This window comes from Harpia harpyja, chromosome Z (assembly GCF_026419915.1).
Source record: "Harpia harpyja isolate bHarHar1 chromosome Z, bHarHar1 primary haplotype, whole genome shotgun sequence".
In the NCBI taxonomy this organism is placed as follows: Eukaryota; Metazoa; Chordata; class Aves; order Accipitriformes; family Accipitridae; genus Harpia; species Harpia harpyja.
The window spans coordinates 107420196-107447916 of NC_068969.1; the positions used below are offsets into that span (position 1 = coordinate 107420196).

Sequence of the window (27721 nt, forward strand, 5' to 3'; positions counted from 1 at the left end):
AACTAGACAGTGCTGCAAGCCTGTAACAAATTGGGCCAGAGAGAACTTAATTTCTAGCCTGTTTTAGTGGGTTTAAATGCTTGTAGTGACACAGATGTTATGTTTCAGAATATTTTGTGGTTGGTTGTCTGTCACTTTTGGTCCAGTTAGTGTTAGAAATTGAGGTAAAGGTGATGATATGCCAACTGTCCAAAGATAAGTGATAGGAGGAACGGGAAAAAGCCAGGTTTCCTTACTTGATTTTGATTTTGTTTCCATATTGGAATTGAAATCCAGAATCATGGTGAGAAAGGTAGGGATTTCCCATCAAAAGGGCAGGAATGGCTGTATGACAGGGAATCTCCAGGCTCTGCGTGGAGGTGATTTGGGGGCACCCTGTTATTGAAATGGCAGATAGACCCCTGCGATGGATGGAGCTGAGTCTTGTGACTGCACTTCAGTAGCTTCTTCAAGAGCTCGCTGTGCTCTGCTAAGACCCAGTGGCATGCCTGTTTTCAGACCGTCTTATCTTTTCCAATGTTTCTTTAATGATTTCCCTCCCTTGCTCTTTCCTGCACTCTGGAATGGTGTGTTTGGGGTTGCCTCCTCCACCCCAAATCATCCCAGTCTTTACTGTAGCAATATTGTACTTGCAGAGGTGACCTCTGTCGAGCAGAAATGAGCTTGCTGGCATTTTGTCAAGCCATGCTTGAGACCTTCAATTTGCTTTATTTTAAACTGGGTAGACCTTTGAGGCTGGCTTAGACTGTGGAACTGGGCAGTTGCTCTCATACATGTTTGACTGATGGGATTACACAGCAACAGTCTATTCCTGGTGGGGGGAACAGACTCTGCTTTATCTAGTGTTAGGCACTTGAAGGAGAGGAAAGAACTTTAATTAAACAGACCTTCAGACTTTTCTTCCTGCTGTTGACTTTTCAGTTGTGGGGTCTTTCGTGCTGCTGCTGAGCGTAGGAAGCACTTAATTTTACTACTTAGCTCTTTTCAGTAGACTAGCATGTTAATTTGGGTATCTTTGGGTATTACATTTTCAGTATTCATAATCACATGTAATCAAACTAGTGACTTAACTATGGCTTCAGTAATACCCAGCTTGTAAGTACTGGGTAGCAACTCCTCAGTAACAGTTGGGTGTTAATGTGATGGATGTTACTAAGGAAGCAGAAGCTACTTTGCAGTGTTGGCTTGAGCATAGCAATGAGGGCGGTGCTCACCCTCTTCACCAAACACCGTATTCCTGGTAATTCCTCCAGCTTTCTCCCTTGTACAGTCAAGTCATCCAGGGAGAATTGCTAGTGTTCTCCTCGGGTGCTTTCTGGGATTGCGGTAAAGAAGTGAGTCCACTTGTTTGGTTCCCTCATCAGTGCTGCTGGTGTTAGTCCAAGGTAAGTAAATTACCAAAGAATAGTTATTAGGTGTTTTGTTCCTAGTCTCAGTTGTTAATTTTCCACATAGATCCATTTTTAAGATTCACTACAAGAGTGCCCAGTGATCTTACTGGACTTAAGTCTGTCCACTAATGTACATTGACATTGTGGGTGACTCTTGTGACTCCCTTCATGAGAGGGACTCCTGAACTTCATTGTGGGGATATATTTGCTGCCTCTGTTTCAAGTCTTTGGCAGCTTTTTGTATCTTAAGGATTAAGAAAGATACTTATGTATCACTTTATCTTCTCCAGAATTTCATCCTTTTCCTTCACCTGAGTACTTCCTTTGTACATAGCTTGCAGCTGCAGAGTTTAACAGAGTAAAGTTATGATCCAGCTATGTGGAGTGGTGGTTTGGTGTCTTAATTTCTGCCCCTCAGCTGAGAGGCACTTACTGACCTTGTGAATTTATGTCCCTCACCTGGTGCAGCTGTGAAATAAAGCAGGCTTGCCTAGACCCTTCATGGAGGTCACCTGTTTTGTTTTTTTGCAAGAAACCAAGAACAGATAGGCTGTCAGTTGCTGCATCTTGGCAAAGCAGCAGCATCTTTCAGCAGCTAGGTGGGAGCTCTGAGGTCTGCTTGTGGTGGTCTGATGCCCTCATTTTCCATAAACCCACTTTTCCAAGGTTCTTAATTCGCTTCTGTCGCAATTGCTGCTATGACTAAATTACTGAACTGGGGTACAGCTCGTTCCTAGGAACACTGCTGCAGAGCTGTGTGCGATGCAGGTGGAGCTGATCCTCTGGCCAGCCTGTACTGAGTCCTGGACTCCCATGCTAGCCAGGCACACGCCTTCTAGCTTAAAGACAAGTGAAAATCCCCGTGTGCACCACTGGCCACCCCACAGCTACAGCCCGTGGTGTGACCTCAATTTAAAATGCATTTCTGAGTGTTGCAGTGCCTTCGGTAACTTACCTGAAAGTCTCTGAAGCATAGGCACCAGGAATTTGTACATGTTGGAAATTTGTACATTTGTACAGAGGAAGGAGAGTGGAAAGAATACAGCCACATCTTGTCTGAAGGGACCTCCTGCATATGCTCTCCCTTGCCTCTGCAAGCAGGCACTTTGGTGTGTGGTGAAGATGGGCACGGGGGGCACAAGAGAAAAGGTGAAAGCCCAACAGTGTTTGGTATTGCTCTCAGGACTCCTGAGGAATTTAAAAACATAGAGGGGATACTTGTTCATTGCTCAGGAGGTACTTGTGAAAGGGCTTAATCAGAAACATTTTCAGAGGGATCAAGTAGATATCCCTGTCATTCTTGTTTCTCCATGTTAATTTTCAAGGATTTGAAATAGGAAGTATCTTTTTGCTTGTGATGCTGGGTTTCTTTATCAAAACCACGTGATACTTGGCAAATTGAAAGAATGCTCTTGACAGAAAGGAATCTTCCCAACTAAAAATTGAGTGCCATTTCCATATCCTGCTGGGAGCAGTATGATCTGAGAAAGCACACACAGATCTAAAACAGGGTGTCAGGGTTGACAGAGTTGGGAAAATGTGGGCTGCCTGACCATTTCTGTACCCAGAAAAACACCAAGTAAAACACTTGATTGTATACCAGTTGTGGTCATTAGACTGAAGCTGAGAGGGTCTGTGAAAACCCTTGCAACATAGTGCAACGTTTCTATAGTCCTAGATGTTGATTGTTTGACCTCAGAACAAAAATCTAGGAGTCAATACATTCTTTTCTTAGGAACTGCTTTTCTAGATTCCCTTGTTAAAAGGGAAAATTCAGGTGCTGAATCTTAAAATCTCATTAAACTTGTACTTTTTATTTGCCCATTCAACTGGTCTCCTTTCCTTTTCAAGGCCTCCCACAGTCTCAGGGTATATAAATCACTATGACTCATCCAAATAATACCGAAACAAACCAACCAGAGGTTAATGTGCCTTCCTCTTCTGGTACCTTGATCTTCATAAAGTTATCTCACAAACTCGTAACTGTCTTAGGGCTGGGTACATGCATTGTCTTTTTCTAAGATGTATGTTTTGAAGTTACAAGAGGTTTGTACTGTTACCTGTGACTTGTTCCATTTGTTTTAAGATGTGGTGTAGACACAAATCAATGCACTGGTTTGTTTTGGGATCAGTCTTACCTGTGACATCTATCAGTGCTTGCCTGTATGTTAATGTGTACACAAATGCTGGATCTTCCCCATTGCCTATGATGTACTTGTATATGATGCACAAACTACACAAGGTGTTTTAAAACATGCAGTGATCACAACTTGTTTTCTGAGACTAGGATGTCCTACAGTGAACTGCTTTTAATGGTTTTTTCCCAAATATATTTAATAAGTTCTCAAGCCTTGGGGGGGGGGGGAAATAATTGGGACTTGCTGGCTTTTTTTCTGAATCCAGGGTCTGATGCTTGATAACAATTCTTGCAATTCCACGCATTTAGCAGAGCCTTTCTCAGCTTGCTGTTTCTGTCGTGAGCTGTCTCAGAAACAGCACTGGATCCTGAACTATCTCAGAAGCTGTCAAGTGAAGTAGTAACAGCTCTCTTTAAATGTGCACATTTTTAACTAAGGTAAAACTGTTCAAAATTATTGATGCAGCTTGCAAATGGAACAGTGGGAAATCACAGTATGCAAAACCAGCCTGTCCACACATGGGGCTCAGTGTTCAGAATTACCTTGCAAATTGTTTCTCCTCTGAAAAGTGTTTTTGGTTGTTTTTTTTTTAATACAAAGACATTACATGTTTGGCTTTTTCTGAATTGGCAAAGGAAACCTTTGTTCTTAAACTCAAACTGACATGTGGAATTTGGGCTGAGTTTCCATCCATAATGCAGGTAGCAGAGGATGGCATGATTGATACAAGATGTCCCTTCCCAGCTGTAAGGTTAATTTGATCATAAGAGCATGGAAAAAGGAACACTTCTTCACTTGCTGTGGCCTTCAATGGGCATGCATATCCGTAATTAACTGAAGTACAGTACTGCCTTCTGTTGATCCATGAGGCTATCTTTGTTTTTAGAATCGGCATGATTAGTCATCAGTGTATTGACATTAATATGCGGTCAAGGAGTTCTAATGTACGTGTATTTCCTGTGCTAGCTGTATCTGTTCTCTCTGTACCCCAGTACAGAGTTAATCTGGAGTTCTCTTTTTAGTTCTTGCTAACTTCAGAGTTTCTTCAAATTCAGTAAGGTCCTCTTCTGTCACAGTCACTTTTCAGAGTAGAACAGATGGGTTTAACTTTGTTTTGTAACCTTCAGCACCTTCCTCTTCTCCCAGTCTTCCTAGTTCGCCTTTAACAATCAGTTCAAAGCTGGTTGCCTAGTCTGAAAAATATTGAGTCATAATAAAAAGAAAACCCGTAGCCTACTGCAGAAAGATCACTCTGTGCTTTTACCATAAACTTCAGTGGCTGGCTGGCTGCCTCAGAAGTGGAGACTCCACTCCTGTGCGGTCTACAGAAGGTGAAATTCTCTTGCATCTGTATTGTACAGTGGATGTCAGCAGATCAGGAAGTGGAGCTGCCCTGCGTCTGCACCCAGTGTGTTTATTAAACTGATCAGTGGTGGTTTAGTCAACCAGAGCACTGGCATCTTTGGCTGCTACTCAATGTCGTAACTAAAGATTTCATTAAGGGCAAAGCCAGGAGGGTGCATCATTGACTTTCTGCTGACTTGATCCCATTTAAAGGCTTTCTCCACAGATTTTTTTTGTCTCTTGCATATTTGGTGGATTATGAAAAAACTGTGCTATAGTAGGGCTATGAGCTAAACTCTAACCCTGTGCTCAAAAGGCAAAAGTTACTATAATGAGCTTTGGCCAGCAGTAATGCCCAGGGGCTGGCTACGCTCGGCGATGAGCTGGTAATGGAGTGTTTGAGCAATGGAAGCCTTGAGGGTTTGCTCCATCATGCTGTATGCTTATGCGACTGAGTTGTCTGAGATTAGTTGCTCCAGAGCTTGTGAAACTGCTGGTCATCCCTCTTCAGATGAGATGTGAAGATGGCATGGGGAAGAACCAGTTTCCTCAGTGGTCACTCACTCTCACCCTCATCACTCAGGGTTACCAATGCACTTGTCTCTCCATTTTCTTGATTGACTGTGACTAGTGTGCTTTACAGCTGCCACCAGCCACCTCCATGTGCTTCCTGCTGTGATGGAGTGAAAAGGGCCTTGTCTGCAGCTCCTTCCACCTGGTTTGTTGTTGATGTACAGGGGTGTTAACAGGCCAGCTAGGATTTACAGCTTCAGTTAGCTGCTCTGTGCTTTGCTCTCAGTGCAGGTGTGATAGTGGGGCCATTGTGACAAGGTCTGGATAAGTAACTTCTAATGGGCTCTGTCACTCTTGCTCAAAATGCTGTGTCTCCATTCTCAGCCTCTCGTCCTGGCCTCACTCCCATCTTGCCACCCTCTACCCCTTGGGACTTGAGCAAGTTCCCTGCCCTCTGACAGCTTACTAGTTCAGGTACCAGTTCTGCAAAGCCTGGGGGCACCTCTTAAAGCCCTATGACAGTTTGAGACTTCTACACTCGCTTAGGCAGCAGCTTGCTGAGTTGTGGCCTTGCTCACAGTCTTCCTATTCATTTGACTCAGCCCTGGATATCTCCCTGGACTGGTATCGCCCTTTCAGTCTGAAAGACTTTGTTCCAACCTCATTCCTGCTCCATGAAGGAGTTGATTCCTGTACTGCCAGCTGTTTCAGTTTGGTGGCTTTTATTTTCTTGTCGTTTCTTCTGGGGTTCACTGTGTATGTACAAAACTGTACTGACTTTCTCAGCTTTCCTGAATGTGGTACAGGGGCCCACCCTGAGAGGCATTGGAATTACTTGTTTACTTCCAGGGTGCACAGAAACAAGGATGTCTTACACAAGTTTTAGGGAGGAAAAGCAGCTGCATACACACAAGTGGAAAGGTATCTCTGGATGGAATAGGTGAGGGAGCAGTTTAAGAATTTTAAATAGAACAGTAACTGAGGTTTTGGTTTCTTTTAAAAAAATTGCTTTAACAGTAGGTTTGTCTGTGTTCTAATCCACAGAAAGTTGCAATGTAAACTGGGGTTTTCTGTTCATCAATGCAAAATGTGCCTCTCAACTATAATGCAAAAGTCAGTCTCTGTCTCTCTGTTTGTAGTGGAAGAAGTTTAACCGAAGACTGATCTAATGTGTTTCTTGCTCTTTCATGTAATCGTCCACACAACAGTCCTTGCTGGTCTTTCCCAAGCACCATATAGCACTATCCCTATTTAAAAGCAAAACAGGGATTGCATTGAGCAGTGGAACCTGCTGAACTTCCTTGGTTTGAGAGAGACACGGGAGAGAAGAGTCCAGGTTCCATGTGTTTTAAATACAACTTTAAACCAATGCAGCTACTCTCTCAGATCAGCACCGCTTCCTACCTTTCCCTCGGTTTAGGTGGGAATTTAAAAGTAAACCCAGCAATATGTCATCCGGGGTGACATGCTTGCAGGTGGAATATGGGGTTTTTGAAATTTGAGGATTAAGATTTCTCTTGTGGAAGAACTCGGTGCAAGAGCTTGGATCTCGGATTACAACTCTTCTGCCAGCTTGCTAAATGCAATCAAGTACTCTGGACTCTTCTGAAGAAGACTGTGGTAGAAGAGCTGTGAAGGTGTAGGCTGGAACTGATCATTTTAGGTCATCTGTGTGTTGCTTGACTACATGGACAATGTAACAGTGATTTTTACAGATTGCTTTCCATGTGTCAGTCACAAATAACTCTTAATTTGCCATTTGGAGAAAAACTGTGAATAGATAGATTTCCAGATCAAATTAAGAGCCTAATTTTCCATCTTGCATTAACCGGGTTACTGTGTTCACATGCCAGAAAGATGTTGCTCTTTGAAAAAGCATGTTAGTGTATGTGGCAATGACCCATGCACTTTTTAAATACCTAGATCTGTACATTCTCACCTGAGTATCGTTAACCATGCTGTAATCTGACAAATGGATCTTTTATTACTGCCCTGTTATATAGATAATTGTAATTAATTGCAGTTTGTTTTTTCCACTACTTGAAGTTGCGTGATTGGAAAATTGGTGAACAAAAAGTATTTGTGCATCTTATTATGGGTATCTCTAAATAAAATGTATTTGTATAGTGTGTTGGCTTGGCTGATGGTTTCCTTTATTTGCTGATCATCCCACTGCAAGTGAATCCAGGGCAGTTTGAGAGCAAGTGGGCTTGGTTTTCTCCCTGTAGCAGTTCAGCCTCTGTGTTGACATGAGTGATTCAAAGGAAATAAAGTGAACTGTTGTTCTTCCTTCACCAGTGAGAGGATTGATACCCAAAGGGCAGGTTCTCAGCTTACTCCTGTTTTTCATCACTTAAACTTCAGTCCTGTTCTCTATACAGCTGCAGTAATACTCCTTGCTTCTTCCATATGAAATGTATCTAATGGCAAGAGTTGGGACTGCTACACTCTTGAAAGCATCTCTTTCCTGTTCTCCTCTTCTGGTACCTCATTTGTTCTATAAGACTAAGGGTTCCAGGAAGACCTTATGTACCAAAACTGCACCTGTAGCACTGGATCTTCTACCATATTTCCATTGCACAGGAGAGTGAGGCCTCTGACCAGCTGTCCTATTGCACTGCCTCTTCTTCCCTGCCTAGAATGAGGAAGGTTGTTTTTTGGAGAAGAGGAGTGTCCTTAGATCTAAGCTTTATCTTGGAGGTTAAGATCGTGTGCCTAAAAGCTGTTCCTGCATCCTCATCTTCTTCACACTTGGCCTCACCCTGAGGTGCTAGTTTCTATGGTCATGGACAAACTGCAGCTTTGTATGCAAGCTATGGGGGACCATGTCCCCAGCTGCACCATCTCTGCTCCCTGTAGCAGGCATTACTGATGCCTTGAAATAAAGGTTGGAGTTGAAAGACTCCATTGTATTTTTGTAGTGCTTAATTTATGCTTGCTTGAGCGACTTTGAAACTTTTGGCATGTAAGAAAACCTTGAGCATTGTTAACAGTATGCACAAATAGATAAGAAGGCTTAAGTTCTGCTGAACTTTGTGATTAAAACCTACCAGGACCAGCTAGCTAGGAAGAAGAGATGAACCACCTGAGATGACCCGCACTGTGCATGCCTTAAGAGAGAGTTCAGTTAGCGGACACCAAGAATATGACCACCAGAGGGTTTTGAAGACCCTGAAAGACCACTGACCGATTTAATAGCGCACACCCAAAAGGGCAGACGCTATGTAAATAATTTCTGGCAAATAACATGAATATGTACAGCAATTCTGGGAAATGTAGTGAATATGTATATATTAGAACAATATAAGCTTTGCTTGCTGTAGGTAACGGTATGCACGCTAGGAGGAACTATCCCCCATGCATCCAGCGCTGCAATAAAGAATGCCTGCTTTCTAAAACTCCGAAACTGAGTCTTAGAGAGTTTCTTCGACCAGCTTTTTCAGTAACACTACTGGGCTTGTGGATGCCAAAAGGGGAAAAGGAGAGTCTAAAAAACATGTGAATACTATACTGTCATCCTACTGAGCTTTACACCAAACTGTTTGAGATCTGAGAGATGCAAAAAAAAATATCCCTGGCCCTGGAGACATGCAGGAGATGATGTGTTAGATGTGTGGTGGGATGGGGCTAGAAGGCATCGGTAGCAGTACAACCTGTGACTCCTGGCTTTGTCTCCTGTCATGGCCATGGATTTGGGTGAGCTTGTGCCAACCCCTCAGTGTGGCAGCTGGAGCTGAACTGCTTGTGAGCTATGCTCTATTCCTAGATGGTCACGCTTGCTGCTACTCCTCCTTAACTGAGAACGGGTCCCCTGCCAGGCTTACGCTTTTGTTTCTACCCCTAAGCCTCATAAGAGGGTGAGGGGACAGTTACTTTAAGCTGTAGAAAGGGCTCTGGCAAGGAAGGTTACTAACTCCCCAGCTGCATCGGACACTTGATCAAGTACAGCATCCAGATGATGTGGGGCCTGTCAGCTGATGTGCAGGACCAAAAAGGACGTCAGGAAGTACCAAGATGGTCAGTACTCGTCAAGTTCCTCCTAGATGTGTGTCCAGCTTAAATCTCAGCAGTAGAGTCCAAATCCTCCCCTAGCAGCTAATTCTAGTGTTCACCTATTTTGTCCCATCATCTGTCCTGCAGGTCCCCTTGCTTTCCCACTCCCTGTGCAGATGAAGCAGTTTGTTCCCTTCTGTGGGGCAGCTCATCTCTTCTTGTTGGAAGGGATTTTGTAACTGTTTCATGGCCATGGTCTTCCCTCCTTATACTGAACAGTCCAGGTTCCCTCAGTTCTTTCTCACTGGCTGTGCTTGGCATGTGCTTGTGTGGCCATCGTCATTCCTGGCTGTGGAACCAAGATGAGATCCATTGCACTCCTTGGCCTGGAGCCTGCAGCAGGTCTATGCTGCTGTCAACTGTTCTTTTACTGTACACTACAAACACGGTGGCAGTGCACATTATCCCTTTCAACACTCAATCTGCTGCCTGACTCCTGACTCCCGGCCCAGCTGTTGCAGGTTTGCTTGGCTGTCATCACTTCCCTTCTTGGGTGTATTTTGCTTCTGATCTTTGTGACTTGGGCTCTCGGCTCTTGCCAGCTGCTGGCACCGCTGTTGCAGAACAAGGAATCCAAACCAAGACAGCACTGTGGGAATAGTTTCACACTGGTTCTGTTAGTTCTTCCTAGCCATAGCTGTACTCATCCTGTCTGCTTCTGAATGGAGGATCAGTATAGTCTTTTCCAGTGCAAGGTGCTTTCAAGGCCCAGTAAATGGATTAATAAATTAAGAGATGCCAGGAACACAGTGCTTGAACTGTTCTTTGGGCAAAGGCAGCCCATTCTTTCAGAGATTGGAAGAGAGCAAGTTCACGAGTATTAGAAAACAAGAACCTCTGTGCTTTGTCTCCCAACTTCCTCAGTCCCCCCCAAGCCTCCTCATCTGGAAGAACAAATGCCAGGATGCCTTCAGCCCCCTGCAAGGCTCAAGGGACCTCATGGACAATAATGCATTTGGGAGCTACTGATCAGCTGCTCCAAAGTATCGCCCTGCACGGAGAGTCTTACCTTTCCCTCTTCATTAAGGTGTACCATGAGCTGGTAGAGGCAAGAGAGAAGCCACAGGCCTTAAGTGCAGAGCTGCGGTCAAAAGGTCAGCTAGACGGTTGCTTGGACTGTTTGTGCCAAAGACACAAACAGAGTGAGGGTCATGTTCCAGGGATGCTGAAGTCTCAGCAGAAATATTTGTAGCCCCTGTAATCAGTGCCTGTGGTTTTTTTCCTGTGTTGTCAAAAGTCTCCCTGTTCCAGAGGTTTCCTCTCTCCACAGATTCACTGCAGTGTCTCGTGCATGGTGAACGTTAGGCACACGGACTCATCTACAATATAAATTTCACAGATTCTAGACAACTGGAAAGGATGCGGCTAGATTTAAGGTTGCCTCTGGGGAGACAGACTGGCACTGTTGCTGTAAAACTCCTCCCCATATAGCTGCTGTATTCTAGGTAAGTATTCACCTAGGGAGCAATGCTGGCTAATTCCTCCATGTATATGAACCCTAGAAGAGGTCTGGAAGCCAAGAGGGTGAGGAACGGTTGGTCAGCACTCAGAAGAACACCTGGGAAAGCACGAGCCATTTCCTCACACGCTGTGGAGGCAGACTGCTTCCTGCTTCTGAGGGCTGCTGGACACCAAGCAGCAGCCCGGCCAGCAAGGATGCCAGTAGAGAGCTATTAAGCTGTAACGACTTCTGATCTTGCTCTCTGATAAAACCACTTCATAGAGAATTTCTTCCCTTCCAGGAAAGAAATTCTAGGAGTAATGATGACTTGTCACATGCATTTATAGGAGCATCCCTTTCCTCTTAATCACAGGAAGCCAACTTTAGCTTTTTACCTGTATAAACAGACTTTGACTCCAAAAAAATTATTTTCCCTGTTATCTTGGTATACATACAGTAGGCTGCTGCTGTTGCACTTTGAGTGCATTTGGTTTTGGGGAAAGCTTTTAGTCCTGTGCTCTGGGCTGCTCAACTCTGCTTAGGGGAAAGGAAACATCCAGCACTTGAATGCTCTGCACAGAGCAATAGAAAGTGATAACAGGGGAGAGTCTGGCTCATATGGCATGGATTTCCTTACTAACACACTCTTGAAATAAGAAATGGTCAGAGAGGTCAAGTCATATCCCCAAATGCTGGGTGCCTCTACTCTCTGAATGACAGAATAGCTGAGGTTGAAAGAGACCTTTGGAGATCAGCTAGTCCAACACCCTGCTCAAAGCAGGGTCAACGAGGGCAAGCTGCCCAGGGCCATGTCCAGTCAGGTTTTATATCTCCAAGGATAGAGACTTCACAGCCTCTCTGGGCAACCTGTGCCAGTGTTTGACCACCCTCACAGTAAAAAAAGTTTCATGTTTAAATGGAATTTTCTGGTTTTCAATTTGTGCATTGTCACTGGGCACCACTGAGAAGTCTGGCTTCCTCTTCTTTAGTCAGTCCCATGAGGTAAGGGACTGGTAAGATCCCCCTGAGCCTTCTCTTCTCCAGGCTAAACAATCCCAGCTCTCTCAGCCTGTACTGTTTGTCAGGTACTTCAGTCCCTTAAACATCTCTGTGACCCTTCACTGGACTCCCTCCAGTGCGCCCATGTCCTTCTTGTATCGTGGAGCCCAGAAGTGGACACAGCACTCCAAATGTGTCTCACCAGTGCTGTACTGGTGAGAGGAGGGGAAGGATCACCTCCCTTCATCTACTGGCAGCACTCTTCCTAATGCAGCCCAGGATGTTGTTGGCCTTTGCTGCAAGGGCACATGGCTGGCTTGTGTTCCACTTGTCCACCAGGACTTCCAGGTCCTTCTCTGCCAAGCTGCTTTCCAGATACTTGGCCCCAGCCCACACTGGCGTATGGAGTTATTCCTTCCCAGGTGCATAACTTCACCTTTCCCTTTTTGAACCACTTAAGATTCCTGTTGGCCCATTTCTCCAGCCTGTTGAGGTCCCTCTGAATGGCACCACAACCATCTGGTCTATCAGCCACTCCTCTCAGCTTTGTGCCATCTGTGAACTTGCTGAAGCTGGACTCTGTCCCACTGTTCAAGTCATTAATGAAGATACTCAACACTATTGGCCCCAGGACCTAGGGTACACCACCAGTGACTGGCATCCAGCTGGACTTTGTGCCACTGATCACAACCCCTTGAACCCAGCAGTTCTGCCGGTTTTCAGTCCACCTCACTGTCCATGTACCTAGTCCGTAGTTCATCAATTTGTCTATGAGGCTGTTATAGGAAACACTGTTGAAAGCCTTGCTAAAGTCAAAGTGAACAACATCTCCTTCTCTTCCCTCATCTATCAAGACAGCCATTTCATCGTAGGTGATGACGTTGGTCAAACATGACTTCCCCATTGTAAATCCATGCTGACTACTCCCAATCACCTTCTTGTCCTCAGTGTGTTTGGAAATGGCTTTCAGTACTATTTGCTCTATCACCTGCCTTCAGAGGGACTGAGGGGAGGCTGACCAGCCCTCCAAGGTCTCTTAAGCTCACTGATTTGTTCCTGCCATTGCCAGTTGCTCCATCTACAAACAACCCTTTTATAATTTAAAGCAGATGACTGACATTTAACCAGAACTGGCAAATATCCTTGGACATGCTGTTCAAAACATCCTCCTAAAATATATCACAGGATAAAAATGCTTGTAATTTATCCTAAGATAAGTTTTGGGGAAAACAGTAAATGGTGCAACATCTAGCTTCCACTTTACAACACTATTAGTTTATTACCAAGCAATTATAGGAACATTTACATTATCTGGAGTAAGCGAGGGTTGAGATTCCACTAGGCCTGTTAAAATCCAGCTGATAAAAGCAGATGCTCTGTAAGCGCTGCAAGAGGCACTGTACAACATGGTGCAAGGATGTTTTTAAAAGTCTCCAGCAGGGCATGAGGATGTTGATGCGGCCCAGTAACTGAATTAGCTTTGCATTTACGAGACACTGCAGCTGAGCTAATCAGCCATCCCAGAATGAACTAGCTCTGCATGTAAACAACTGGTGTCTCTGGCTGATAAACTTTGAGTTGCCTGTAACTTAAATTAGAAAAGGAACAGATAAAACAAATTCCTCTACATTTATTCTAGTACAAGCTTGCATAAGCTATACAAGCAAAAGGATTTTTTTGCTTCCAGGCATTTTCAACCTCTTAAAGAACAATTCCTAGCGATTGTATTGGCCCACTTGTAGACAGTTTTAAAAGGACTAACAGACAATTATAAAAGTAGGAGTGTTTCAAAAATAGCTGCTTCTTGTTCAACTAAGAAGCAGGATGCTCTAGTAGTGTCACAGTGGGACAGAAGAAATAGCTGGTTGTTAGCTTATGGACCAAATAGTGTGAAGTAACATTTGACAGTCAGAAATGGTTTTCTATCACCAGGCCTGAGGTGTTTACACCCAAGAGTTCACAGAAGCATAGAATAGTTTGGGTCAGAAGGGACCTGTGGGTTGGAAGGGACCTTTAATGATTATCTAGTCCAAGCCTGCCCCCCCAAGTTCTTTAAGAGCTGGCTAGGGAAACTTCTGGCTTCATGGAGATCATTTTAATCTTTGGAAATTTTAAGAGGCTGGAAGCATGCCACTGTTTGAGCAGGGCACAGAGGGATGACCAGATACCTGCAGACTACTTTCCTTGATGTCACAGGCAAAATAATGGAAAACTGATAAGGGACTTGATTAATAGAGAATTCAAGGCTAGATATAGTTAATGCCAGGCAACAGAGTTGTGTGGAAAATAAGTGTGTTTAACAAAAGCCTATTTAATTCTTAGAGATTGTTTGGCTGATAAAGGTAACAGTGGGCACGTCACAGAATTAATCAGGGAGTATGACAGAACAAACTCAGCACTCACCATTAGCAGAGCACGCACTACACAGATTAACAACTGCCAACATCCTCCCCGAAACAGGTGCTTATAGCTGCAGGATCAGTATCAGGCTCAGATGTGTTGAACCTTTTTCATACAGCCAAATTACGAGGTGAGAAAACTTGGACCAAGGGCTGCAGAGGGCACCTATGGAAGAGGGTCTCTCCGGGCTCACACTGTCTCTAAAGGAAGATGAAACAGTCCAAAATGAATTCCCAGGATGATATTGAGACATGAGAGACTAATGCAGCCTGTGGATGTTAGGAATTTTAATGGCCTGGGCTGTATGAAGGCTAGACACAATGATGTCATTACCCTTCCTGCCTTCAATGCTGTGAATGGCACCTGTACCAGAAGGGCTTGCTTCCACAAATGAAATGGCAACCCTTTCAAGTACAATTGTGGCTGCAGCCTTGCTTCTGCATGCATACTAATGCAATCTAATGCATTGGATCGCATTTCTAGACAGCATCTTTACGAGTTTCATCCCAAGTCTAAAAGCAGCTGCAATCTCTGGTATGCCCAAGGGCAACATCTCTTCACACAGCCCCACTTTGCATCTAAGATTTTCAACTGTTCCACTATAACTAGAGAGAATTCCTAATTCCCTGCAAACTCAACTCAAACCTGAAAGTCAAGCTTGGTTTCTTCAGGCAGAGCCTCTCCATTACAGAGTCCGGGTATGACTGGATTACGTTGTCTTTCTGAGGCTACTGGAGTATGTTTTGGAGAAAGGCAGTGCTGTTGATGCAGGTGTCATAGGTTAAAGCTGTAAGAACAGTTTGCAGAGAAGAGCAGTATTTTTGTTAAGATGAAGTGATGTAACTGGGGGAAAAAACAGGTACAAAGAAAATAAAACCTTCACACTAAATTGTGAAAAACTGCTCTAAACTTCAGCTCAGTTGGACTAATTTTCCAATGAGTCTGAGAGCAAGGGTTGGTAGTGTGGAAAGTAGGAGAGAGCATTAGCAAGAGGTAAGATACACTGCAGCCCCAGCCTGTGAATAGATGGTTTTCGTTTCTTGCCTTAACACAGAGGTAGAGCAGACTTCTGAACTAGGAACAGGGTGATACTCTTAACACAAGTAGTTTCCCCCTACTCCCAAATGTGACTGGCAAATAGAATGCCAAAGCACTAGAATGGTGGTTTCCAGCCTGTGGTACCCGGAGTGCTAGCTATCTAAGAAATCTACAGTATGTGACTGAGAAAAGCAATCCTGAAGTAAGCTTAAAAACACAGTCTGGTGGGATTTGCACCTGTGCTGCATTATTCATTAGTAGCTGGAAAACTGAAAAGGTCACAGATCCTTGTAACAGCAGGTAAAATCCTGACACAGGCAGCAGGTAGAATTTGCCTGCCAGGCCTGGTCAAACCTTTGCTGTGTTTAGTGCAGGGTCTCCTCTCCAAGCCTGAGGTACTTAATATTTGGAGTGAGAGTCTATGTCCCCAAGCCTCCATCAGTTTATTCCTTTAGTTCTCCTCTGGAAGCTTTGGCAGTGAAATATGCCATTTTCTCATTTATATTTACTCCATGTACAGCAGAGAGGAGCCTACAATGCTTTAGTCCTGGTATCCTTGTTTAATTTTCTCCTATTCCAAATGCTCCTGGGATGGATTCTGTGTGATATTCAGAGACACACTCCAGCTGGCACCACACCATCTGACTACAGCATCCCAAGAGCTCTCAGCCTTTGTTGTTCCGTGCTGCACATCAAATATCCATCTTGATTAGCAAAGGATTGCCAAGTCATGATGAAAGAATGCTAATAATACTGATTAAATCTGCACAGATTATGGAGCCGCAGACATGTTTGTCACAATGCTTGTGAAACTTTGTTTAGAGCTATAATTAATTCCCTCCCCCTAATACTAATAAAACAAAATACCAACAGCTGCCTCAAGAAAATCAACACTACCTGTGCCCTGTTTGGTCTGAATTTCAACTTAGCTTTAAAGGACCCTCTATCTTATTGGGAAAAGATGGGAATAGGGAGGTCTTGCTGCTTCTGAGCAATAGGAACTGTTGTAGCTCCTGCCCATCTATGTAATAAATATCAAGGTCAGTCCAGGACGCAGGCCACTTAAATCTGTCTACTCTAAAATGAGAAGGCAGAAGCATGAACAACACCAATTAATTTTCAGATACTGCTTTGGGTAAAATGAGATTTGACGCCCTCTCTACTTATGTGGAGAGTATGGGGTCAAGGGACAGAGAATGAGCAAACAGCAGCAAAGGAAATAAGACCACAGAAAAGGTCAAAAACCATGGGACATCTCACTGGAGGCACTAGGGGCTGAACAAACAGTCTGATATCTGGTGCCCCCATCATCTTCACCAACCCTGCCTGCTCAGCAGAGTGCCAAGCAGGTACCAATTTCCACGTCAGCTAAGCGAGCCCTGCTGTAAAATGCCAGGCCTTACAAAGGCGGAATGCCGGAAGGCTAAACCTGCTACATTTCAGGCAACCAGAGGTGCTGTACAGAATGGGAAAAATGCACAGCAGGAAAAAGCCTAAAGGGAAAAAATTTATTTTTTTTCCTGGCTCACCACCTGAAACTCCTCTTCTTAGGGACTCAAGCAACCTTCCTTCCTTGCCATCTGTCCTGTCACCATTCACTTTAGGTTGCCAGCAGTGCTCTGACATACCTCTGTTCATCCCTAGCATAGTCTCCTTGACCTTTTCCTCCTGTGGCACAGCTATCCTTTGTCCTGGGATTCCTCCATGTCAATGGGGTGCCTCCCTGCATCCAGCCTAGCAAAAGAGTGTAACACTTAGAAAAAACTAATCTAAGCGTGGAATTGGTTCCAATTTCCTGACCACTCAGGCATTGGTCTCAGCAACTGTGGAGAGAAAATGTGAAGGAGCCTTTTGATTCTCTAGTCAGGTGGATTGTTTGGGATATCAAATAGTCTGGGATGAAGTCCCCAAGAGAACAGCTAGAGAAGGAACAAGGGAGCTCCAGAAAGCCTGTGTTGGCTCAGCTTGAACACTGTCTGGGACCGAGGCACCAAGTGTAATGAACGTAACCCGGCAACCTGAACAGGCTTTAATCTGTGACATAAACCACTCATAATCAGTCCTGCCAAAACCCTGCAGGGCAGAAAATAAAAACCCACCTTAAAATAACAAGTAAAAACCTAAAAAAAAAAAAGCTCCTAGTTCGAACCGCTCCGTCGGCCAGTGAGAGAGGAACCGAACCACGTTTCTGAACGTTCACCCTGCCCCTAAACCCACCCGCCCACCCAGGGACCAGGCTGCGCCCGGGGGGCACTGGGGCTCTGCCTCACCGCGGCCTGACAAAGCGCTCAGGCGGGGCCGCCCGTCCCCGCAGAAGCCCCCTTCCCGGTCGGGCTCCGCCGGCGCGTCAGCCCTCCACGGAGCGAACCCAGGAGCAGCTGCAGCTTTGCCCCGGGGCCTGCCGCGGCGACAAACCGGCGCTAAGGCCCACCGCCGGCAGGGAGGCCCCGCGACCCCTCACGGAGGCGCGACCCGCGCCGCCTCTCCCTCAGCGCCGCCATGGGCGGGGCCAACCGTCCCCTTCCGCCGCGCGCGCCTCGGGGTGGGGGGTGGGGGTGTGCCGTGCCCCGATCACGTGACGGGGGAAAGGGGCCGGCTTCGCCCGCCCTGCTCACGTGGTGCCGGAGGGGGTAGACGGAAGGGCCGGTGGATGGGCGTGCGCTGGTGGTGTGTGAGGGGCGAGGCGCGCGGGAGGGTAAAGGGTTGGGGGGGGGGGGGGAGGCGATAGGCGAGCGCGCCGCGTCACGTCACGTGGCGGGGGAGCAGCCTCGCGCGCGCGTGGAGGAGGAGGAGGAGGAGGGGGGAGGGGGAGGGGGAGAGGGGGAGAGAGAGAGAGCGCGAGCGAGCGAGGCAGGCAGGCAGGCAGGCGCGGGGCGGTCACGTGACGGTGGTGGGCGCCGCTGCTGCTGCTGCTTTGTGAGCACATTGGGCAGGTACCGCGCGGGGGGGGTGGGGGGGGGGAGTGTGTGTGTGTGTGTGTGTGGGGGCCGGGGCCGCGCGCGCCCGCGGGGAGGTGTCGGGGGTCGGGGGGGGGGGCGCGTCCCCCTCCCTCCCTCGCCGCCCGCCCTGCGCGCGCGGCAGCGGCGGTGGGCCCGCGCGCCCGCGGGAGGCCCGGCGCCCCTCCCCCGCCCAACGGTCCGGGGACGGCCGTTGCTCCTTCAACGACCCGAGGCCCCCGGGACGGGCCCGTCCCGGGGGCCGGTTCCTCTTGCCGGTGGGTGCTTTTGTCCGGCGGTAGGTGTCTGCCAGGACCGCCCCTTCCCGGCCGCGGAGGGGTTGGGGGGGGGTGGTGGTGGTGGCATGTGAGGGGAGGCGGCTCTGCCCTACTTTTCCCGGCGGCCGCCCGGGGGAAGCTTCGCCCTGCCCTAGATTGCCACCCCCCAACACGCAGATACACCCCCCCCCCCCCCCCTTCAGGGGCGCGGGTAGGGGCCGCTGAGTAGGCCGCGGTTGCGGGCAGCTCCCGGTCTGCTCCTGCCCGGGCTCCTGTCGGGAGTGGGAGCCCACCCGCCCCCCGGTGGGTGCCGGGAGAGGTGGGTTAGCTTTCCACTTTCTCTGGTTCGGGGGACTGGGTCCTGCACCCCATTCTGGTTGTTCCTCATCCATTTATAGCTGGGGGTTTCTCTCCTGATGGGTTTGTGCTTCTCGTGGCTCTGTGGGCTTGGGGGTGTGAGGAAACCGGGGTGCAGCTGGACCCCTCAGAGGAGAAGTGGGGCTGGTGGAAGGTTGCGTGCCTTTGGGCTCCTTCCTAATCTCGAATCAGGCCAAGGGAGTGCTGGCAGCACGGAAGGGGAACAAGTGGCTGAATAACTTGATTTGTGCCTTGTGTAGGGCTTTACTTCCATGTTGTCTTTACCCATCTCCTTCTCTGGTGCTCCCTCGCTGGTGGGGGTGGGTAGGACAGCCGTGTCACAGTCACAGTGTTGCTACAAAATTCACTGGCAATAACATCTCGGCAGCAACAGTAGGTTACCTGAGGACATGGTGACGAATGAACCATTCTCTCTGTTAACCTTCTCTACCTAGTCCTTTCTCACCCCTGATTATGTGTGGTTTATGAGAATTGAAGTCAGGGCAGGGCTTTGCTATTGGGCTGGCTTATGTTGCATTTAAAAACAAAAAAGAAAGCTCTTCTGTGTTTGCTGTTGTTGTCAAAGAAAATTGCAGCAGGAAGGTGACCTGGTAGAAACCCTTCTGCAAGAAACTGGATGTAGAAAGGGACCTGGTGCACCTTTGAGCCTGATGGCAATGATCTGAACTCTGTGATGTGAAATAGATTTAAAAATATGTGCTGAAACATCTGCAGTGCTGTTGAGCAGCTCCCAGGTGGCATTCAGGGTGAACCTGGTTTGAAGCTTCTCTTACAGGTGTGTTAACATCAGGACGTGCAGAGCCCTCTTCGTTGTGTTCAAAGGAACATGCAGTGTTGTGGAACAGAAACTTCGGGTATGGTGTGGAGCTATGTAAGGGGAAACTCACGGGGGCCAGCCCGCTTCGCCTCTAGCTGCCAAGCAGCAGTTGGTCCCTAGTCATCTCAATTCGAGTAAATGCTGACCGCTTATAATACAGCAGCAGATCAAGGCAATAGCCTCTGGGGTGGTGGTGGCTGGTGAAATGGAGGGGCTGTCCTGGCATGAGAGCAGCTGTTTTTTTCAAGGAGAGAAATTGGAGCTGGATGTGAGGGAAGGGAAGGGAGGGGGAGGATGTGCAGGCCTGGAGGAGCAGTGCTTGCCGTTGAAACGAAGCCCTTCACAACAAACGGCAGCGACTCAGCCTTCTGAGGCTTTGCCTTTTTAATATTTATCAGGCCCTTTTAGCAATTCCTGTGATTATATCACGTTCTCTGGTGGAATCTGGGTTTGGATTCCTACCTGGCTGACTCAGTATTTATACCTGGGCCCAATCTGTCTGTGGTAGTTTGACCTAACTTGTTTAAAGAATTTATTTTTAACCTTACACTAGGTAACTTGAAAGCAGGGAAGGCTAAATCACGTTGCAGCATTAATGATGTTTTGGGACTCCTGGAGGGTTACATGGAGAAACTGGATTAACTGGTGTAAACCAATTTTGATGCAGAGTCTGAAAAATGAGCCCGCTTTTGTGTTTATAACCTCAACAATCTTGGTAACTTAAAGGAGGGAGGGAGGAGTGGGACTTGGGCAAGCTCTGTTGTGCTTTGTTCTAGTTACAGCTTTATCAGCATATTGATTTAAAAAAAAAGTGTTTCTAGTAATAAAAACAAAGGCATGGAAATTCAGAACTTTAGGCTGTTTCACTTGTGTTGTTTTGGCCAGTCTTCAAAACAGCTCCTGGTGCCATGACTTGCAAAAGGATTTGGCCATTCAAGGGGACTTTGTAGTTACGGACTGGCCACTAAAATCTAAGGAAGTTAAGGGAAAACCCAACAAAAAAAAGTCTTGTCTGTTATCAGAAGCTATTATGTTTTAATTGTTTAGGTTTTTTTTTTAGTTCTTCCAGTTTTTAAGCTACTGTTTTAGGACTTAGAAGCAGATTTTTGATGTTTCATATTTCTTCCATGGACTTTTATTTTATGTGATGCTTTTCTTATAGAATGCCATTTTTGGTATGTTTTATATTTGTTGCTGGTGTCCCCCTAGTGATACTGATCATAGCAGAATAGTATGCTGATTAATAGTGCTTCAGAAACATATGTACAGACTATTAATACTCTGTTAATATTTAGTATTGATAGTATTACTATTAATAGTGATGTTTACTTACAATTTCAGTAATGTTTAGTACCAGTACTTGGAATAGGATCTTCATGAAAGAATAGGAATACAACTTTATATCTTTTATTAATCTTTTTATTTATCTTTTGTCTCTTACTTGGTTAAAGCACATGAGCAGGAATCTGAAGACCTCTTATTGCAAAATGGAGTGGTTTGGACCGCTTAAAGAATCACCTCCAATGGTATTAGTAAAAATGATTTAATAGGAATTTATATAAAAGTGCAACTTTACAGAATTTGATGGCAAGGTTCACACTATTATTGAATACATGGATGAAACGTACACAGGAAAATTAAGTTACAATCAAACTAAAATTATGTATACAGAAACCAAAGACACAATAGGGTAAAAGAGAAACATACAAAGGAAATTAGAGTTAGAATTGATTTCTTGTGATTTGTACAAAGGTCAGGAATGTGAAAAAGTACGGGAGACCCTCCTGTTGAGTCACGAGGTTCAGAGAAGACCCCCTTGTATTCTAAACTCCTGTTGGAGTCTAGGTGTGGCTGGATCGACTCCTAGTCTCAGACTTGGTCAGCGGTTTTTGGAGATTATGATTATAATAGCAACCTGAAATTCATTCACAGTTGAATAAAGTTCACGACAGTAGCTTAAGTATAGATTTGAAAAACAATGTTTGTAATATACTTGCTATAGAATATTCAGGTTAGTACATACATGCATAAAGGCACTAAGAGATATATATACCTAAGCGAGTAAAAGAGGTATACCTGTTAAAAATTCCCCTTGGGTTCAGTGAAAATATTCACTTCAAATGTTTCGGCATCTTTCTCAACGGGCAAAGGGCTGGCCCTCAAGGAGTGGAGAGTATCAGTACAAGTCTCGTCCATTTTTGGCGACAGACCTCCAATCTTCACAAAGAGAAAAGTTTGTGAGCTCCGAGAGGCATCTCACTCAGAGGGAGATGCTAGTCACAGCCCGCTGCGGTCCAGGAGAGCTCAAAGTTTCTCACTGAGTACCGCTGCTTACAGATTCGGGAGAAGATTGGCTTTAGTCATCAGCAAATTACTGGGATTCCAATTGCGCTGGTACTATTAGGCATGAGTTGCGATTCAGGTAAGGAAGGCTCCAGGGCTATCAGAGAATGAGTTAAGGTTCAGATACCAGATGCTGCAAGGCAGTTAGGAGAGGACAGAGACATGTCTCAAGGTTGTCAAGAGAGAAGTAATTATCTCTGTTCCGTCCCCTACCTCTGCCAGGCAGCAGGAGTCCTTGGAATGGTCAGCATGACTCCCTGTCTTAGCCATGCAAGAGTTCCTGGTGCGGTCAAGCAATGCTTAACCGCCCAACTCATTTTACTTATACTAAGATGTAGAGAGACTTCCCGAGTTCGTAGATCAGCCCAGAGAGGGGGAAGAAATGCACCACCACACCTGTGTTCTGTGCTTGGGTTTGCAGCAGCCTCGTATGACCTTGGTAAAAGAGGAGCCAAGTGACTTGTCATCCCCTTCATAAGATGACAGATTAAAGAAACTCAGCGTTGTATTTGTATACTTCAAAAGTATTGAATGGAAGGTGCTAGAGGAAATATGAGTAATATCCACTTAAGTGTTGTTATTCTGCTGGAGCTTTTTGTTGAATTTTGTTTTTTTCTGATACAATCTGCTCACTTGTAGCCCATTGAGTCCTCTTTGCTTTTCAGAGAAGACCTAGTCTGAACTTGTACTGTTTTTCATATAACTTTCCTAAACAGGTTGTGTTCATTAAAGTGAGAGCCGGGATGAAAGGTTGTGAAGTAGCTCCTTTGCAATTACTTAAGGTTCGTATTCTGCAAAAAACGTACAAAGGCTTTCTCCATTTTTCTCTAACATGAAAGTCCACGCTCTTTAATTTTGGCCGTCTAAACTGGCAGTTTGTTGGAACTCCCCATCCATCTGGGGCTGCTGCAGTCTGTTTCACAGGTGTGGTACCTTCAGCCCTTTTATCCCCACTGCTTCTCAATGCTGTGAAGAGTGAACAGTGACTAAAGACAGACAGATTAGAAGTGATACAGTCTGATCCCTAAGATCTCATGGCTTGCTCAGCTTGCTTTTACTCCATTGTAACTATTTTGCTGAGCATATTGTTTTATTTATGTTCTCTCTAGATTGTAAAACTTGTAAGATAGGTTGTGTGAACAACTTTGCACAGTTTCCTTGCATGAAGTTGTTTCTACTCTCAGTTCTCTTGAAATTCTCTTTTTTTGTCCAGCTGTCTTTGTGAAAGCTGCAAGATACTGTGGCTTCTTTTGAAGGTAAACTTGTCAAGCTTTTTCCTGCTCCTTCACCAGCTTCTTAAATCAGTGTTCCAACAGATGAGCTTGGAGGAGTCCTTAACCTGGCCGAGTGTAGCATTTTGCATTAAAACAATGAAATGTTTCCCATGTTGAGAGAGCTTTGATCTTTCTCGAGACTTAAGATTTGCCTGAAGTAGTACTCCTATGGTGAACTTTATGGTTTTGGGTTTTTTTTGCTTTATCATACAGGAAACACAGTTTATTCCAGATCTGCAGAAAATGCAGGTTCAACAGAATATGTGTTACAGAATCATTTAGTACTTGAATCCAAAGTTAAATGAAGAAAACGCAAATTTTTTCTTAACCTCCAGATTTGAATCATCAGGTTGCACTTTTTTTAACCCGGTTTAATGGGGTCAAAAAAAAAAATCTGTCTTAGTCTGTTAGGCAGCCCCGTGGTTGAAGGTGTAAAATTTGAATCCCGTAGCTATGAGCATATTCCTAAATATTTTAATGGTTAACTGTAGAGAGAGGAAGTCTTTTTGCAGTTTTACTGTGTGTGGCATAGGTTTAATCTAGAATATTTCAGCTGTATTTCTTATGACTAAAATACTGTTCCTGGAAGTAGGATGAAGCTTTAGAGACAATATTGAGATTGCTTTTGAGCAGTCTCAATATTTTTTAAATGTTAACTGAATCATGGCTATTTTATGGTAAACAAGTGACCGATATCTTGTATTATCACATTGTCCGTGTTTCCCTGTTTTTGAAGGCTATTGCTGACTTTTTTTTTTTTATTTTTTTGCATTTACATTCTTCCTTGATTTTCAAACTTTTATGTTGTCTTAGATGCAGTTTCACAACACGAATCTGAAAGGAATCCTGGTGCCAAACCCTGCTCTGCCACCAGGCTGTACATAATACATTGTATTTGAGAAGTTCTGGCCCATGCTCTTAATGGGTTGGACCCCAAGGGACAAATGTCTTCTGTTACTGGGCTTTTATTTCAGCTTTCAGTCACACGTTCTTTAGGTCACTGACTTGTGGTCTGTTTTGAGACTGACATGAGAGGGACCTAAGTTACTGGTGTTAACTTTGGGTGACTAAAGTGATGAGGGGGAGCAGTACTGCAGTTCCTGGTCTTGTGCTTCACTTTCTTTTATTAGTCACTGAATGAATTTCTGAGTGTTTTGAGCATGGGGTAAGTGTCAAGGGGTAGCTGTCTGAAATTCAGTTTAGAGAAAGATTGAAATAGTGTTATGAGCTTGGTGAACGCACGTTAATGAGTATGCAAAAGTGGGGTTTTTTCAGTGTTTTGGAAAACCTTGTGGCTTCTGATACATGTCCTCAACCTCTTGGGTTTCTTTGCTGCTTCTTGATGTCCAGATAACAGCCATGGCCAGGAATTTTTCTTTGCATCTTAGGAAAAGACGCATATTATCTTTCTTGAATAGCTCTCTGTTATGACTGAAAGTATAAAACTCCTTGCAGCTTTATACCTGTACTCCAGTTTCCATTGTTAACCATTTTATCTGTTGATGTAGTAGTGTATGTTGCTGGATTTAAAGTCCCAGTGACTTTTACCCTACCTGATTTAATTGAAGGTAGGCATTCACTTGATTTTTCTTTATGTGACTGAACAGAAATGCTAGAGTTTAAGAGTTGCTCCTAATGAAGCTTGCAGAGCATTTTTGATAATAGCTTTTCTGTTATAGGACTTCCTTCCCTTTTTACTTCACTTAGTCCCAGACTGGCTGAGGTTGGCAAGGGCCTGTGGAGGTCATCTTGTCTCCCCATGCTAAAGCAGGGCCACCTACAGCAGGTTGCCCAGGACAGTGTCTGGACATCTTTTGACTATCTCCAAGGATGGAGTCTCCACCACCACACTGGGCAGCCTGTTCCAGTGCTCGGTCACCCTTACAGTAAAAAAAACCATTTCCTGATGTTCAGATGGAACCTCCTGTGTTTCAGTCTGTGCCCATTGCCTCTGGTCCTGTCACTGGGCGCTGCTGAAAAGAGCTTGGCTCTGGCTATGCACTTTCCCTTCAGTTATTTATATACATTGATGAGACAGCACCACCACCCCACCCCCCAAACAAAACAAAACAAAAACTTTCTTCTCTAGGTTAAACTACTTGACATAGTCAAATCTGTCATCCTTCAGGCAAGCTCAAGGCCATATGTTCTTACATGCCTTTAAGAAGGAGATGGATTAAGGATTGAATTTAGTAGGAGTGGTGGTAACAGCAATTCATGACTCTTGATAGGTGGAGAAGTGGGTGGGTTTGGGATATGTGTTTAGAGGAGGTGCTGTGAAAATGCAGTAAGATGCATATTTCAAATCCAAATAATTTCTTTTCTTGCAAATAAGGAGTAATTGGCTGTCTCGGCTCTAGCTGAACTGAAGACTATAATTTAGCAGTTCTGTGAGGGAAGAAACACGTCAGACATTTGATTGTCTGATAGTGATAAAATTGCCCAAGTCCTGTGTATCTTCTGTCTAGGAATTGTGTGGATTGTAAATGATGGTTTAATGCACATACAGCTTTTAGGAGAGGTTAGGCTGAGTTCTTACTGTACTTCGGCATATTGAGCAGTTTATTTTTTAAAAGTACTTTTGAATAAGAGTAAAGCCAAAACTTTGCAGAATTACAGAAGTCCTGGTAATTAGAAGTGAACTGGATCAGCCTATTTTCCCTATTCTTGCAAATCCAGCCCTCTTCTCCCAAATCCCCAGGACCCCACAACTGTAGAGAGGTTAAAATAAAGTTAGATGGTTAAAATTACTTCATAGTTAGGTATACTGAATCTGAGAATTGCTGAGACAGCTCTTTTAGTACAGTCCTCTGAAATGAAACATCAGTGAGATTTAGTTTCTGCTAGGAAACCTACCTCAAATATTTATATGACTTATCTCCCTTGCTGATTCTGTTGATTGCTAGGGAGTGCTTTTGAGTACTTCAGTCACGGGAGAAAGGGAAACAAAAATGTATAACTTTTATATTTCTTCTCAATAAACAAATCCATTGTTCTGGTTTCAGCTGGGATAAAGTTAATTGTCTTTCTAGTAGCTGGTACAGTGTTAACTCTTGGATTCAGTATGAGAAGAATGTTGATAACACTGATGTTTTCAGTTGTTGTTAAGTAGTTTTTATACTAAGTCAAGGATTTTTCAGCTTCTCATGCCCAGTCAGCATGAAGGCTGGAGGGGCACAAGAAGTTGGGAGGGGACACAGCCAGGGCAGCTGACCCAGACTGGCCAAAGGGATACTCCATACCATGTGATGTCATGCCCAGTATATAAAATGGGGGGAAAGCTGGCCGGGAACTGCTGCTTGGGAACTAACTGGGCATCGGTCAGCGAGTGGTGAGCAATTGTGTTGTGTGTCACTTGTTTTGTATGTTGTTGTTGTTATTATTATTATTATTATTCTCATCATCATCATCATCATCATCATCTTATTATTATTATTGTTTTCTTCCTTTCTGTCCTATTGAACTATCTTTATCTCAACCCACGAGTTTTACTTTTTTTTGATTCTTTCCCCCATCCCACTGGGTGGGGGGAAGTGAGCGAGTGGCTGCGTGGAGCTTAGTTGCCAGCTGGGGTTAAACCACGACATCCATTAAAATAACTCATCAACAGAAGGCACCCCAAGTGTTTCACTAGTTATGAAATGACCCACCTATTATAAAATGTGATAAAACACGTGGCTAGAAGCCGCAGAACCATGCCTTTTTAGTTGATTCTAATATCTAAGCAAAAATTGAATGCAAAAACGTACTGAGTGAGGCATCTTACCTTGCAGGCCAGAACAAGCAGGTTTTGAACATTTGAGTCAGACTGTGGTAACTAAGACATTTTCCACGTTGCAAAAAACAAGTAGCTGTTCGGGATCAGAGCTGAATGTAGGAGAGAACAAATGAAAGAGTTCAGCAACTGGAGTCGGCATAGTTTTCCTGACCAGGATTTTATTAAGGAGTGGTGGGTGGCCAGGAACTGGTTTTATGGTTGTAGGTCCCCTTTATCGACAGACCCTGATTGAAAAGCTGACACGCAACTCCTCCTACTCTTCCAGTTGCTCCATGGTATTGGAGAAAAGCTGGGATCAGTTGTTAGCGTGTTCCTTTAACGGTATGTTCTCTCCTTGACTCAGCAGACAGGTCCTAATGCTGGATGTAGAGGGAGAGGGACAGAATGAGTTGCTTGTGGAGGAGCAGGAGGAGGATGTGGCTTGGGGGTAGTTGCAAGACAGGTTTGGGGTGGGGGTAAAAGGGGGGAAGAGTTCTGTATTCTTGATCACTGAATATGATGGATTGCTACTTTTATTTGTTTAAATTATGCAGACTCTGGCTCATAGCAGCAGAAATCAAATCATTAATGCTGGGTAATCTTAGGTGTGTCTTTACAAAC

The 27721-nt window shown here is 44.9% G+C and overlaps 1 protein-coding gene across 6 annotated transcripts in view; it reads left to right on the forward strand.

Annotated features, from left to right (window-relative positions):
* Positions 1–17881: 17881 nt before the first annotated feature.
* LOC128136878 (ubiquitin-associated protein 2-like) overlaps positions 17882–27721 on the forward strand; it is a 79140-nt gene continuing 69300 nt past the window's right edge. The window contains exon 1 of one of the 6 annotated variants that reach the window (XM_052777194.1): positions 17882–17984. The gene's annotated coding sequence lies outside the window, so the exon portion shown is untranslated. Of the gene's footprint in view, positions 18013–18111; positions 18251–21168; positions 21253–27721 lie in introns of those variants that run through there. The other 5 variants (XM_052777197.1, XM_052777201.1, XM_052777195.1 and 2 more) reach the window with 5 other exon arrangements.